Source organism: Macrotis lagotis, chromosome 4 (assembly GCF_037893015.1).
Source record: "Macrotis lagotis isolate mMagLag1 chromosome 4, bilby.v1.9.chrom.fasta, whole genome shotgun sequence".
Lineage (NCBI taxonomy): Eukaryota > Metazoa > Chordata > Mammalia > Peramelemorphia > Peramelidae > Macrotis > Macrotis lagotis.
Window position 1 is genome coordinate 152,964,525 of NC_133661.1, and position 14,194 is coordinate 152,978,718.

Sequence of the window (14,194 nt, forward strand, 5' to 3'; positions counted from 1 at the left end):
CCTTGTTTAAGGAATAGAAAGGAACCCAATATCCTTTGATCAAAGAGTACATGGGAGAGTGTAAGGTATAAGAAGACAGGAGAGATGGAAAGGGTGTGTGTGTGTGTGTGTGTGTGTGTGTGTGTGTGTGTGTGTGTGTGTGTGTTACAATGTGTTTTAAAAAGCCAAATAGAGAATTTTACATTTGATTCTGAAGCTAACAGGGAGCCACTGAAGTTTATTGAGTGGGGAGCAGGGTCAGATGAGACATGGTCAGAATTTCACTTTAAAAAAATTATTTTGAGTGGAGGCTGGACTACTTGCAGGCAGACCAACCAGGAGGTTATTGCAGTAGTCCAAAGAAAGAGATAAAGGCCTGCAAGTAAATGAATCTCCATGGGCTTCAGTTTCCTTGAGTATAAAATGAGGGGACTGGATTGCATGGCTTACAATTCTAAATCTGTAATTCTATTACAAATAGGTAGTAATTCCTGAAGTGACCTTGGAAGATACCTAAGGGTTCCAAGAGGAGGAGATGAGGAGGGACTCTATGAGTACAACATGAGATGGGGTATATAGAATACTCATTTCAGTAAATAGCAAAAAGGTCAATCTGCCTGAGTTGTAGTTTATAAAGGTGAGCAATGTAAAATAATTTTGGAAAAGTAGGCCTTATCCAGATCAGGAAAGACTTTAAAATACCAAATTGAGGAGTTTGTACTGTCTTTCTTCCATACTTCATATATTTGGCATTCCCTCTTTTGTACATAAAGTAGACCACTCTCTATAATTTATTCCCCTAGTTAGGGGCAGTTGAATGGTACAGTGAATAGAGTGCCAGGCATGGAGATGGAGAACTGAGTTCAAATCCAGCCTCAGACACTTATACTTTGTGATCCTGGGAAAGTCACTTAAGCCTGTTTATCTCTAACCCCATTTGCCTTAGTTTCCTCACCTGTAAAAAAACCTGGAGAAGGAAATGTCGAAGCACTCTAGTCTCTGCCAAGAAAACCCCAAATGGGTCATGAAAAGTTGGGTACAACTGAAAGAACTGACTGAACAATAACAAGATCCTTCTAGTAGAAGGCAAGCTCCTTGAGGGTGGAGAGTTAGGTTTCTATCTTTGTATCCCCAGGACCTAGTCTGTTGCCTAGAACACAGTAGACCCTTAGTAAATGCTTGTTGAATTAAATTATATTACTCTCCAGGAGATTTCAGTCATTTTCCTGCTTTGAGGGTGAAACATGCAAGAGTGAGGGAAGTCTTTGGGGTCTTAACCCTAATGAAAAATCAGAGGTTTTTAATAAATCAACCCTCCTTGGTTAAATATTGATAGTACTTGGAAAGAGTGGCTCATAGGTTGCAGAACCTCACACCTCTCTCTGTCTCTGTCTCTGTGTCTCTGTCTCTGTCTCTGTGTCTCTGTCTCTGTCTCTGCCTGTCTCTAACTCTGTCTCTCTGTCTCTCTGTCTCTCTCTCTCTGTCTCTCTGTCTCTCTCTCTCTCTCTCTCTTTCTCTGTTATGTCTCTTTCCCTATCTCTGTCTCTGTGTTCCTCTGTGTCTCTGGATCTGTCTCTCTGTAAAAAAGCTTACTGTGTTATGGAATCAAAAATTTTTATTTACTCTTAGTTTGAAATAATTGAAACAGATGCACTTTGTGATTGTGTAAATATATCTGGTGACAGGAATTCACCTTAAAGAGATTTCAGAGGTCAGTTTGTTACAGAGTTCAATCACCTCTAAGTTGTACAAGGGAAACTCCAGAAGTGGGTGTGTTACTGTTAAGAGAGCTACTTTCTGGGTTGGGGTTTTATAAGACTCTGTAATCATTACTCCCAGTCAAAAGGTGCACCTGCTTCCCTCAGAGACTTCTCAGTATAGTGACTGGAGAGTGGTCAGGAGAAGAGAAAGAAAGAGAATCATACTGCTTTTAAGAATCAGTACTTTGAACTAGAATCAGGGCATTCAAGGTGAGTTCTTTTTTAATTTTTTACTTCTTGGGAGTTCAGGGATGTCAAGAAAGGCAGTGGGAATAGTGAATAGAAGTCTGGACCTGGAGTCAAAAGCCCTTGATTCAAATCTTAGTTTTTGTCACTTATTTGAGTGATCTTGGACAAATTACTTAAATTCTCTGGCCTTGATTTTCCTCATTTGTTAAATAACCTCTGAATGGACTTGAAGTATTCTCCTCTTATAGCTCTTTATCTATGATCCTGTGAGGACATGGCATCTTTCTGAAGGTATTATGGTCAGCCAAATTAAATAATTCTTATATATAAATGTATTCTCAAAATACTTTTAAAATCCAGGGATAATATTATCTTCTGCTCATAAGAAAAGCAGTTAGGTGACACAGTAAGGAGAGTGCTGGGCCTAGGGTCAGGAAAACTTATTTTTCTGAGTTCAAAAGTTGTGTGACACTGGATAAGTCCCTTAACCTGGTTTGCCTCAGTTTCCTTGGCTTTAAATGAGCTGGAGAAGGAAATAGAAAATAGCTCCAGGATCTTTGTCAAAAAAAACCCAATTGGGGTCATGAAGAGTTGGACACAACTGAACAACTATCACTCAGAAGGAGCATATAAATGGATTGAAACAATTTACTTTTCAAGGACATCCAAACCATACATTAAGGATCCCTGCCAACCGTATATTGATTGAGAAGTTAATATTACTTAGGTTTAATTGTATTTTTATTAAATTTAAATTAAATTTAAAATTATATTTTAATTTGACTTGGCTAGCTCCTGTAACTTGAAGGAGGCTTCCTGCCTTCTGTTTGACACGTTAGGTGGAGTAGATAAAATTTAAAATCTCGACTGATACTAACCAGTTGTGTGACTGAACAAAGTCACATAACTCCTCGGAGCCTCAGACCTGTCTACTATCCAAAAATCCACAAATCCTTAAGGTACTGCTCAGTTTGAAGTGAGGAGAAATTTTCCACATTGGTCTGGTCCTCTAGGAAAGCAATGGCAGCAGTAAAGAAGGAAGCAGAATGGCTGGTTTGGGATGTAGGTAGTTGTATAAATTGCACTGACTCCTTTCTCCAATTTCTTTGTGCACACCGTAAATAATCTCTTATATTTAGTCACTTAATTTCCTGTAGGGGTAAGTTGAAAAGGGGACATTGTTCTTGGGACCAACGATGCCCTTTTCCTGAACCTGTACCCTAATAATTGATTCTCCATCTAAAATTTCAGATATACTTAGTTATACAGTCTAAATGTGAGAGTAGTTTTTTTAAACCATTTTCTTGTAGTTCAGATGTCCAGTCATACTCAACTCTTTGTGACTCTATGACCTCTTCTATCCATCACTATCTCCCAAAATCTGCTCAAGTTTGTCTTCATTACTTTCATTACACAATCTATCCAATTCATCCTCCACTGCCCCCTTCTCCTTTTGCCTTCAATCTTTCCAATATCACAATCTTTTCCAGTATGTCTGTCTTCTATTATGTGGTCAAAATATTTAAGCTTCGGCTTCAGTATTTGATTTCCAGTGATTTCTCTAAGTATGAACTGATTTATTCTCTGTGCTGTCCAAGGATCTCTCAAAAATCCCCAGCACCATAATTTAAAAGCATAAATTCTTTGGTGCTCAGTTTTCCTAATAGTCCTCTCACAAGTCATACATTGCTACTGGAAAAACCTTGACTTTGGTTGACAGGGTGATGTCTCTGCTTTTCAGTACGTTTTCCAGATTTGCCATTTCTAAGCATGGATTATGACAAATACCATACAGACTGAGATACTGATATTCTATGATATTTGTGAGATAAATCTTAAAAAGTGTCTTATTGTTTCATGTTCTAGCTTATCTTTAATGCACTAAGTTTTCCAGCATGAGGTGAAAGGCTTTCACTTTTCTTGCTTATGCTAAAGCAGGGGACTATATTTTGATTTAGGATCAGACCATTGATAACAGTTTTGTTTTGTGTTTTTTCTTCCTTGGGTTTCTATAATTTTACAAATAAAATGATTTTTTTTTTTGCTTTTTGAGGCAGAGGTGAAACTTATTTTAAAAAAAAACTATGTTTCTATATCTAAACTTTGAGATTGAATAGTTGAATAGTCATAGGTACAGTGTTCATAGTTAAGAGATTCTAATTAGAATGGAGCAATATTAATAAAGATATGGAGCAGGGTGGACACTCCCAAGGATCTAGCTCCTTGATTAAATTAACTATTCAATTTATTTCAGTGTCATTGCTAGGGTAAGTAATGGGTGCTTTGCCACAGATAACAGACATTTAGATGATATAAAACATTTTTAAAATTATACTAAAATGTTAGACAATTTAAAAATCTGTCACATTTATATATTGATAGCACATGCACACCTTCAGCAACGTAATAAAAATTGACCATAGCATCTACTTAGATCAAGAATAATTAAACTACATAGCCCCCAGATGGTATTCATTATTGTCCCCCATCTGTGAGTCACTATAGTAAATGATTTTTCCTTCCCACTCAATTGTATTTATCTTAATTATCTCTTTTACTATTTTCATATAATGTATTACAAAGTAGATTTCTTTTTGCCTTCTTTCCCCAGATACCAAAGTTGTTAGCTATAGCTCTTGTTGCTAGATTGTTTAAGAAAAAAGATCTGATTATTAGTTAAGTCAAACAGTACATTTGACTTCTTTATCCTCTCACCAGTGTGTTTTGGTGTCAAATATATAGATTTGCCTTTGTGAGGGAGCACAAGTGAGGCATAATTAGATCCAGAGTATACTGTGGACCTCAGAGCTCAGAGTGACTTCCTCAATCTAGCCTAATTAGATGGATTGTTTGCCTGCTATGACCAAAGAAGAAGCTGCCTTCCCCCACTTCTTTTTTTTTTAATTTTACAATTGTTACTTCAATCTCTTCCCCCCCCCCGCCCCCCAGAAGACACTCTTTACATTGATAAACTGCCCTTCTTGACAGAAAGAAAGGAGTCTTTCTTCAGATCTCTGGTCCCTACTTTTTCCCTTTTACCTAAGGGGGGGGAAGCAGAAATTCTGATATTTCCCCCTTACCGTCCTTTCGTTGAGTCCCATTTCTGTGGGCTCTGATATGTTAGGTACCTTCTTTGATCTCACAATAAACAAATGAGTCATTAGTTTCATATGGGTCATTCCCCCTTACAGCCGAATTGTTGCGGTTTGGGTTTTGGTAACAGATCGATATTGCTAAATGTGGTCATCTCTTCAGCTGTGGAAATGTGTAAAAACTAAGGTGAAAGACTATCAGGCTTTAAAATAGATTGTTTAGGTCACTGTTCTTTGACTGGGTCAAGTCCAAGCCCTGGTTAAAGATTTGGGGAAATGTCTCAAAAAAGCTGATCCAATGTCTCAAATGTAGTTCAATGTCTCGAAAAGAAAACATAGTCTTTCCAGTCTGGAATCTCCTTTCAGTTTGAACTGGACTGACTGGGGTTCTGCTGGCTGTAGAAGCTGGTGTATCTGTGACAGTTGGGAGAATGGTTGTGGCAGCTGAGTAGAGTAACTCGAAGGATACTTTGAATGAGAATTGTGGTAAGCATTGAGTGATTGGATGCTTTGGCTTAACATTTCAGTAAGTGAATGGGTACCCCACTGGGAATGATGGGGCTGATCTGCCCCTTAAAAACCCAAACAGCTGGTAAACTATCTCCTTTTTCTTCTTCTCCTCTTTCTCTAAGAAAGGAAGGAGGTTTTGAATCCTAACTCTGTTTCCTTTCTGTTTCTCCTTGATTCATTTGCACGTTTTACTTTTAAATTGCAGTAATACTTAATTGTCTTTATTTAGATACAGAGAGAGGACACTAAGAGATTCAGTGGATAGTGTGCCAGGTGTGGAGACAGGAAGACATCATCCTGAGTCCAAATCTGGTTTCAGGCACTTGTTAGCTATGTGACCCTAACCCTGTTTGCCTCAGTTTCCTCATCTGTAAAATGAGCTGGAGAAGGAAAGGCAAGCCACTCCAGTATCTGTGCCAAGAAATCTCAAACGTGATCATGAAGAGTTGGACACAATTGAAAAAATGATTGTATAAAAACAATACAGAGAAAATGTGTAAATGGGGCAGAGGAAAATGACAATGGTTATTTGAATCAGAAGTTAATTAGAACAAAGAAAAAATCCATAGTTTAATCAACTGAAGATTTCATCTGATTTAGGGGCTCATATAATTTGGTATATTTAGAAATTGTATAAACTTCTCTAAAAAACAGAGTACTTGGGATTAGGTGACAAAGTATGTCTAAGATTGTGGATCTCTAAGACAAGAATTCCCACTCAACATGACTGGAGGGAAGAAAGGGAGAAAGAGAAGTTGTTAGAAGAGTTGACTGCTTGAGTGGAGAGAAAAGATTAGATAGGGGAAAAAAGGAAAGTCCTCTTTGGCTTCACAAAGACACCTGCTGGATACAGTTAGATTCTGCAGGTGCGTTTTCAAATAGTCCTTATCTGCCTCTGAACTCCATCAGAAGCGGCAGCTTGGAAAAGACCCAGAATGATAAGTAAGCTAAGCATAAATTCCAATTTGTGAATGGAATCATAGAATCCTATCTTTTTAAAGTTGGGAAGGACTTTAAAGGTTTAGTCCAATCTTTCGATGTTATAGATGAGAATACTGAAGCTCAGAAAGATAAAGAATTTAGAATCAGATATCCTGATTCCCAGACTGTTTCATTTAAAGGGTACAAAAATTTTACTTTAAATGTTTTTTTAAGATTATGAAATTTTAAAATGTGTCAATTTATATGTTGACAGCATGAGCACTTTCAGGTCTTGTTTTCATTCATGTCCAACACCAACCTTTTGGTGTTTCTCTAGCAAAAATACTGGAATAGTTTGCCATTTCCCTCTCCAGCCCATTTTACAGGTGAGGAAATGGAGATGAAAAACCAGGGTTAAGTGACTTGCCCAGGTTCACATAGCTAGTAAGTCTCCAAGGCCAGATTTTAACACAATTCTTTCTGACTATAGGTTTAGCTATGGAGAAAGAATTTAGCCTACTGCACTCAGCAAAAATAAGTTGTTAAAAAAGTGAACCTATTAGATGGTACATCTGAATAATTTCCATCTCTGAACTGCTATGGTAATTAAATTCCTTCCCTCTCAACTAAATGTGCCTTAGTTTTCTTTTTGAATTATTTTTTGCCTCAAGAGGACCCAGTCTGACCTCAGGTTCCACATCTGATACTTACTGGGATTGTGACCCTAGGGCAAGTTATTTACTCTTTCAGTGCCCCAAGGCAGCTCCAGAATTGGAAATTACAAGGAACAGTGGGGATATATCTATCTCTATCTCTATCTCTATCTCTGTCTCTGTCTCTGTCTATATCTCTCTCTCTCTATCTCTATCATCTCTCTCTAATCTCTCTCTCTCTCTCTCTCTCTCTCTCTCTCTCTCTCTCTCTCTCTCTATCTATCTATCTACTTCTACCTCTACCTATACTTCTACCTATACCTATACCTATACCTATACCTATACCTATACCTATACCTATACCTATACCTATACCTATACCTATACCTATACCTATACCTATACCTATCTATGTAAAGAAAATTTCCTCCTTGGAAGTGCCAGTAAAAGTGCAGGTCCTGTCATAGTCATTATTTTCACATCATAAATTTTTCTGCTTTCAGATCAGATCATTTTCATGAAATTCTCTCATACCCCTTATCTCTCTGGCTGTTAGAACATTTTCATTTTTTTGGTTTGTTTTGGGGTTTTTTTGCAAGGCAATGGGGTTAAGTGACTTTCCCAAGGTCATACAGCTAAGTAAGCATTAAGTGTCTAAGTTCAGATTTGAACTTAGGTCCTCCTGACTCCAGGGCTGGTGCTCTATTTACTGCATGACCTAGTTGCCCCACCTTTTAATTTCTTAATGTAACCTATTTTTTACTTATATATTTATATGTGTGTGTGTGTATATGTATGTATGTATATATATATATATATATATATATATATATGAGTTTAGCACTACTAGTGCCTTAATGACTAGCATTTCTATAGCCCTTTAAGGTTTGCAAAGCATTTTATGATTATTATTTCATTTGTCCCTTACATCAACTCTGTAAAGCATCAATATCCCTATTTTATAGGTGAAGAAACTGAGGCTGATGGGTAAGGTGACTTGCCCATGGTCATACAGCTACTACGTATCTGAGGGAGGATTTGAACTCAGGTCTTCCTGACTCCAAGTCCAGCCCTTTATCCACTATTCCACCTAGCTAACTGAATTGAATAGCTTCCTTCATATAGGGAACAGAAATCAGTCAGACTGACCAGCTACCCCAAAACTGGTATTTAGATTTAGCTCTAGAATCCTGGAAAGCCAAATATACAATCCATTCCAGGTCCAGGTTGGCTTTAGAATCCTTCTGCTAAAATTGATTTTAGAGCAATTTAAATATTAAACCTGGTTCCTCCAGAGCCCTGCAAGGATGCAGGAACTAGAAAAGGAATCAGACTTAAAGCAAATAAGTGTTTTAATAGTCAAATTCTCAATAAGACCTACTTCTTTGTGGTTCTTGTTTCCTCTGCAGGTTCCTGCTTTTGGAAATCAGATGTCTCACTCCTACCATATTTAGTTGGAAGAGTGAGAAGACTTTGGAATCCAACTTGCAAAGCTATTCTCTCTCTCTCTCTGGCAGTCTTGGCCTCTTCTAGGCAAACCTTTAGGGCTTTAGTCTCTGTTCCAAGAGGCCATTAGGCAACAGGGAGGCCAGAGGGATCGGTGAAGGAGCCCATACCAGGAATATACCAACATGGATAGTAGTGATGGACAGGTTGGGGCCCTCCCTGGGCCAGGTTGGTCGAAAGAAGAACTGGAGGAAATGCTGTGGCTTTACCGGACAGATGACTGTAAGTTTTCTTTAGATTCAGAAGGGAAGATTTCAAGTCAAATTTCCACAGTAATCCAGAGGCAGGGGAAAACTATAGCATTGTTTTTTTGTTGGTCTAGTTGGTGCTTAATGAATGAACATTTATTACTATGTGCAGTCAATTTACCATTGTTCTCCCTTTAAAAATTTCCATTTTATGAATCATATTTGGCTCAAATTTAGAACCAAGATGGTTATCTCTGGTGCCAGCAAGTCAAAACAGCTCTGAGAAAAACTGTGAAGTAGGTAAAACAACATCCTCACCTACCTCCTAATCAATCAGTCAATAAACATTTATTAATACAATAGATAGAGCAAGACTGGAGTCAGGAAGATCTGAGTTAAAATCCAGCCTCTAGCAATGAAACTTTAGGCAAGTCACTTAATTTCTAGTTGCCTCAGTTCTTCATCTGTAAAATGGGGACATACTGGAGAAGGAAATAGCAAACCACTCTATTCTTTGCCAAGAAAACCCTAATTAGGGTCACAATGAGTAGGACACGACTGAATGACTGGACAATAAAAAATGTGCCAGGCTAGAGATAAAAAAACCAAAAACAGGGGCAGCTAGGTGGTGCAATGGATAGAGTATCAGCCCTGGAGTCAGGAGGACCTGAGTTCAAATTTGACCCTAGACACTTAATAATTATCTATGTGACCTTGGGCAAGTCACTTAACTCCATTACCTAGCAAAAACCAAAAACCAAAGCAAACAAACAAACAAAAAATACAATTCCTGCCCTCAAGGAATTTAAAATCTAATGGGGAGATAAGATGCAAGCAAATATATATAAATCAAGCTATACATAGAATAAATAGGAAATAATTAACAGAAAGAAGGTAATAAAATTATGAGTGGTAGAGAGTGGCTTCCTGTAGAAGGATTTTAGCTGATACTGAAAGGAAGCCAGAAAGGTCTATAATCAGACCCCAGGAAGGAGAACATTCCAGTCACGGAGGATTGTCCAGAGCAATGCCTGACCTCTTTGTCCCTTAGAGTTCCCCCTAACTTCTACATAGTGATATCCACTCCTCACTCAATGTCCTCATGTTCTCTCCCCTATCCTTCTTAACAAAGTCTACTCTCAGGAAAGGATCTAAGGTTCACTCTTATTAATGAAATAATCATTTATATTAGTTACAGAATCATCCCTCCTATGGTAATAGGCAATTTATCAGGGAGGTAACCAGGTGCAATCATGTAAAGCATATTTTCATATTAGTCATGTTGTGAAAGAAGAGACTAAAAGGGAAAAAAACATGAAAAAATCAAGTGAAAAATAGTATTCTTCAATCTGCATTCAGATTCTAAATGTTCTTTCTTTGAAGGTGTCTAGCATTTTTTTATCATGAGTCTTTTAGAATTATCTGTATTGTATCTGTAATGCTAAGTCATTTATAGGTGATTGTTGTACAATATTGTCTCTCACATATATATATATATATATACATACATACATATATTTTATTTATACACACACACACACACACACACACACACACACACACACACACACATATATATATATGTACATACCTCTAGGGGTTTACCTGAGAACCTTAAAAAATTCATAGTATCTATGCCAATTTCTTAAATACCCTATGGTATACCTTGTAGGGACAGAGCTTCCCATACCCATTGATGAAAATTAATAGAGGTGCAGATGGCAAAGCAAAGTAAGGCAGGAAGTTGGGGGTATACATATGAAGAATTGCAACTACCTGGGCTCAAGTGGATTACAGTGCAGGAAAAGGGAGAAAAAAAGGAGAGAATGCCCATGGGGAAAGAAAAAGGTCTCAAGGAGAGGGTAATCTTAGTAGCAACCAGAGAAGGACCCACTGGGATGAACTCAGCTTTTCAAAGTTCACAGGAATGTCTTCCTGATATTCTAAAAGGTCTTGCCTCATAGTATAGTGATTGGAAATCACAAGCTATTGTGTGCTCAGAAAATTACATTGAAAAATTGTTATTTACAACATGCTGAAACATGCTGTTGATTATCAGAGAAGTTACAGATTCAGAGTGGAAACTGAGATGTAGATATACATATGCATATGTATGTGAATGCTTTTATATTATATATCAATCTACATACAGTATACACACATTCATATAGGTATACACATATGTACCTATATGTTGTATATATGTGTATGTGTGTTTGTATGTATATATCTATAGGACATGGCTAATATTGGAATTTGCTTTGCTTGAATACATTACATATTTATAATAGTTTTTGTTTTTCTTGATTTCTCATTGGATGAGGGAAGGATAAGTGGGAGTGAAAGAAAATAAAAATATTGATTTCAAAAACCTTTAGCCTCAGAATATAAATCTTCTATATGAATAACAAACAATTGCAAAGAGAAATATGTACTTTTATTTTATTTGAGCTTTATCTCTTCCCCAAATGTGAATAAATAAAAATGAAATAAAGGCAATGAAAATAGCTCTTCATTATTTTTTTCTGAGAGCAGAAGCCAAAGAGAATGAGCTTCTAATAATGATTCTGTCACCATAAGGAACAGTTCAGTTTTCCTACCTATGACTGGGAACAATACCAATTGCTTCTCTCTCTAAGGGTTGTTATAAAAATAAACCCACCCATTTCTATAAAACTCTGACATCCTTAGAAATAAGATGAGTACCTTAGGACAGGGCCAGGGCCATAGGTAGGCATTTTGGTTGGTGCACAACAGTTGGGAACAGGGCAACCTAACTTATGACTCTCCGGTGCTTAGTTGAAGTAGATGGGAAGTGAGGTGAGGAGGCTGAGGAATGTGAAGTTGGAAAGGGGGTTAAGTTGAAAGACCAGTACAGAATGATACTAAGAGCCACTGGTGAGGATTGCTGTGCATAGATTACAACAATAAGCACTTGGACAAGATAGAACAAACTCTAAAAGAGTTGCTGAGTGATGGTGTCAGACAAAGGATTTTGGAAATGACAATGGGGAGCAAGAAGTATGCTAATTTTCTCTTCCCCATCTTATATATGAGCAGATGAGAGAAAAAGCAACCAACTTGGGGAAAATAAAATGCCAAGAAATTTGTTTCTGGGGAAAACCAGTTTCAGTGAACACTTGGATATGGAAAGAATATATGAATTAAAAAACAAGAATAAGAAGGAGGAAGTATCTCTTCTTTCCCTTACCCCAACCCAATAATGTCAGTGCCTAGTCAAAACTCCATCAGCCTATGCTGGTTCAAACTCTGGACAGGGATGTGTTTCTTCCATTAGGCCCTAGCATGATGAGATTGATGAGATCAGCTTCCTGAGATTGGAGATGGTTCTTTCCTTCCTTAGCATTCCTGCCCAATGTCCAGGAGTGAGGTTAGGGGTGAGGCTGATTGAGCAAGAAACATGAAATACTGTTGTGTTGGGTCACAAAAACCAGATCCTACTAAAAGATTGAGTAGCAAATGTTTGTATCTTTTCTTTTCTACAGCAACTCCATGGAATATTGCTATCCTCGTCCTTTCATTTGTGGTATTATTCCTAAATGTCTTCCTTCTAAGGAGAAGTAACATGGCAAACAGGTTAGAAAAGTATTTATTTAAACTCTCTGACTATCTTTGAATAATGTGATTTTAATTTTGTTTAAAGAGGCCTCTCCTGGAATCTGCCTATAATTTGGAACTAGGAATATGCCACCCTCAAGGGCCTCTCAGGGTTCAGCCTATGAAAAATAAAATGCTGACATCCAAATTGCCCTTAATTACAACTCCTACAGTCATGTGAGATAAGGGAGAGAGGAAAAGATTAAAGGGGAAAATTCAAACTTTCCCAAAAGTATATTCAAATGGAATTTAACTGGAGATTCCTAGAAAATTTTAAAAATCATAACACTCTTTATAGCTTCATTAAAAACCACTATGACAAGTGATGTCATAGTAAGGTTATATAGTAACTCATTCAAAAGGTATTTTTGAGAGTTGATTATTTGATCAATGATGGGGTAGAGGAGGCAGTGTGAAACGATGAGATGAGCCAACCAGGGTCCTTTTCTCTAAAGAGCTGATCGTCTGTTATAAGTTCATCAATAGATGCAGTTCAGAAGCAGTGTGATGTGGATATGGAAACAAACATAAGAGAACTGGGTTCAAAATTTCAACCTGGAACTTAGTAGTTATATGAATATAGATAAATCATGGATCTGTAAAATGGGACTAAGACCTGTGCTATTTACCTAATAAGGCTGTTGTGAGGATGAAATAATAATGTGTGTCAGGCACTTTGGGAAAGCCAAGGATTACTTAAATGTAAGTTATTATTAATAGCACAAATAGCTACTTAAAACAAATTTGACATACAATCATCAATCCAATAAACACTTATTAAATATTTGCTTATTAAATTCTACTATCATCAATTGCTAATCATTATTACTCTGCTACATTATTGTTACATCACTCTTGTTATTGAAGCTCCATAGAATTTTTAAAACTTCTCTTACTATTCTTTCACTTTCTAATTTGTATCATTGTTATTTGTATATGTGTCAATTTTTCATTCTATAGTAAACACTCCTCACCCTTATATTCTCCTCCTCATCTTATATGCAATAGAAACTCAATAAATATTTTTTGAATACATGTTAGGCTTTGCCTACTGGGGGGGGGGACAGGCTGTCTATCAAAATCTCATCCCCCCCCACCCCCCCGCATCATCTAACTCCACCAATATACCCTCCAGGATAACCGCAACAGCTCTAAGGATCCAAGGTTATTTGAAAACTGTAGGGACTTTTCCTGTTGACTCTGCCCCTTTGGGTTCTTATTGAGTAGTTCATTCATTGGTTTCTAGGGTTCTTATAGGTTGTTCAGTCAGATCAAGACTTGATCCTCATTTTTCTCCAGGAAAACTGACAACAATAACAACTAATATTTATATAGCATTGTGAGATTTACAAAGTGCTTTACAAATATTATCTCATTTTTATCTTCATCAACAACCCCAAAGACAAGTATTATCATTATAGTTGAGGAAACAGGTAGATAGAGGTTAAGAACAAAGGGGCCTATCTTTTGATGAATGTTAGGTCTGCAGTTCCAGCTGGGTCATAGTCCTATGATAGTTTCTAGGCATAACTAGAAACTCCTATACTTCCTGCTTCTGGGCTTCATCTCTTCAGGGCCACTTAAACTACCATCTTAGCTCCAATCCATTAGGGTAAGATGACAAGTATATTGTGAGGATTTTACTTATTACCACCATACCTAGCTAACAAAATCTGGCCAAAGTTCCTTCCTTCCTTCCTTCCTTCCTTCCTTCCTTCCTTCCTTCCTTCCTTTTCTTTCTTTCTTTCTTTCTTTCTTTCTTTCTTTCTTTCTTTCTT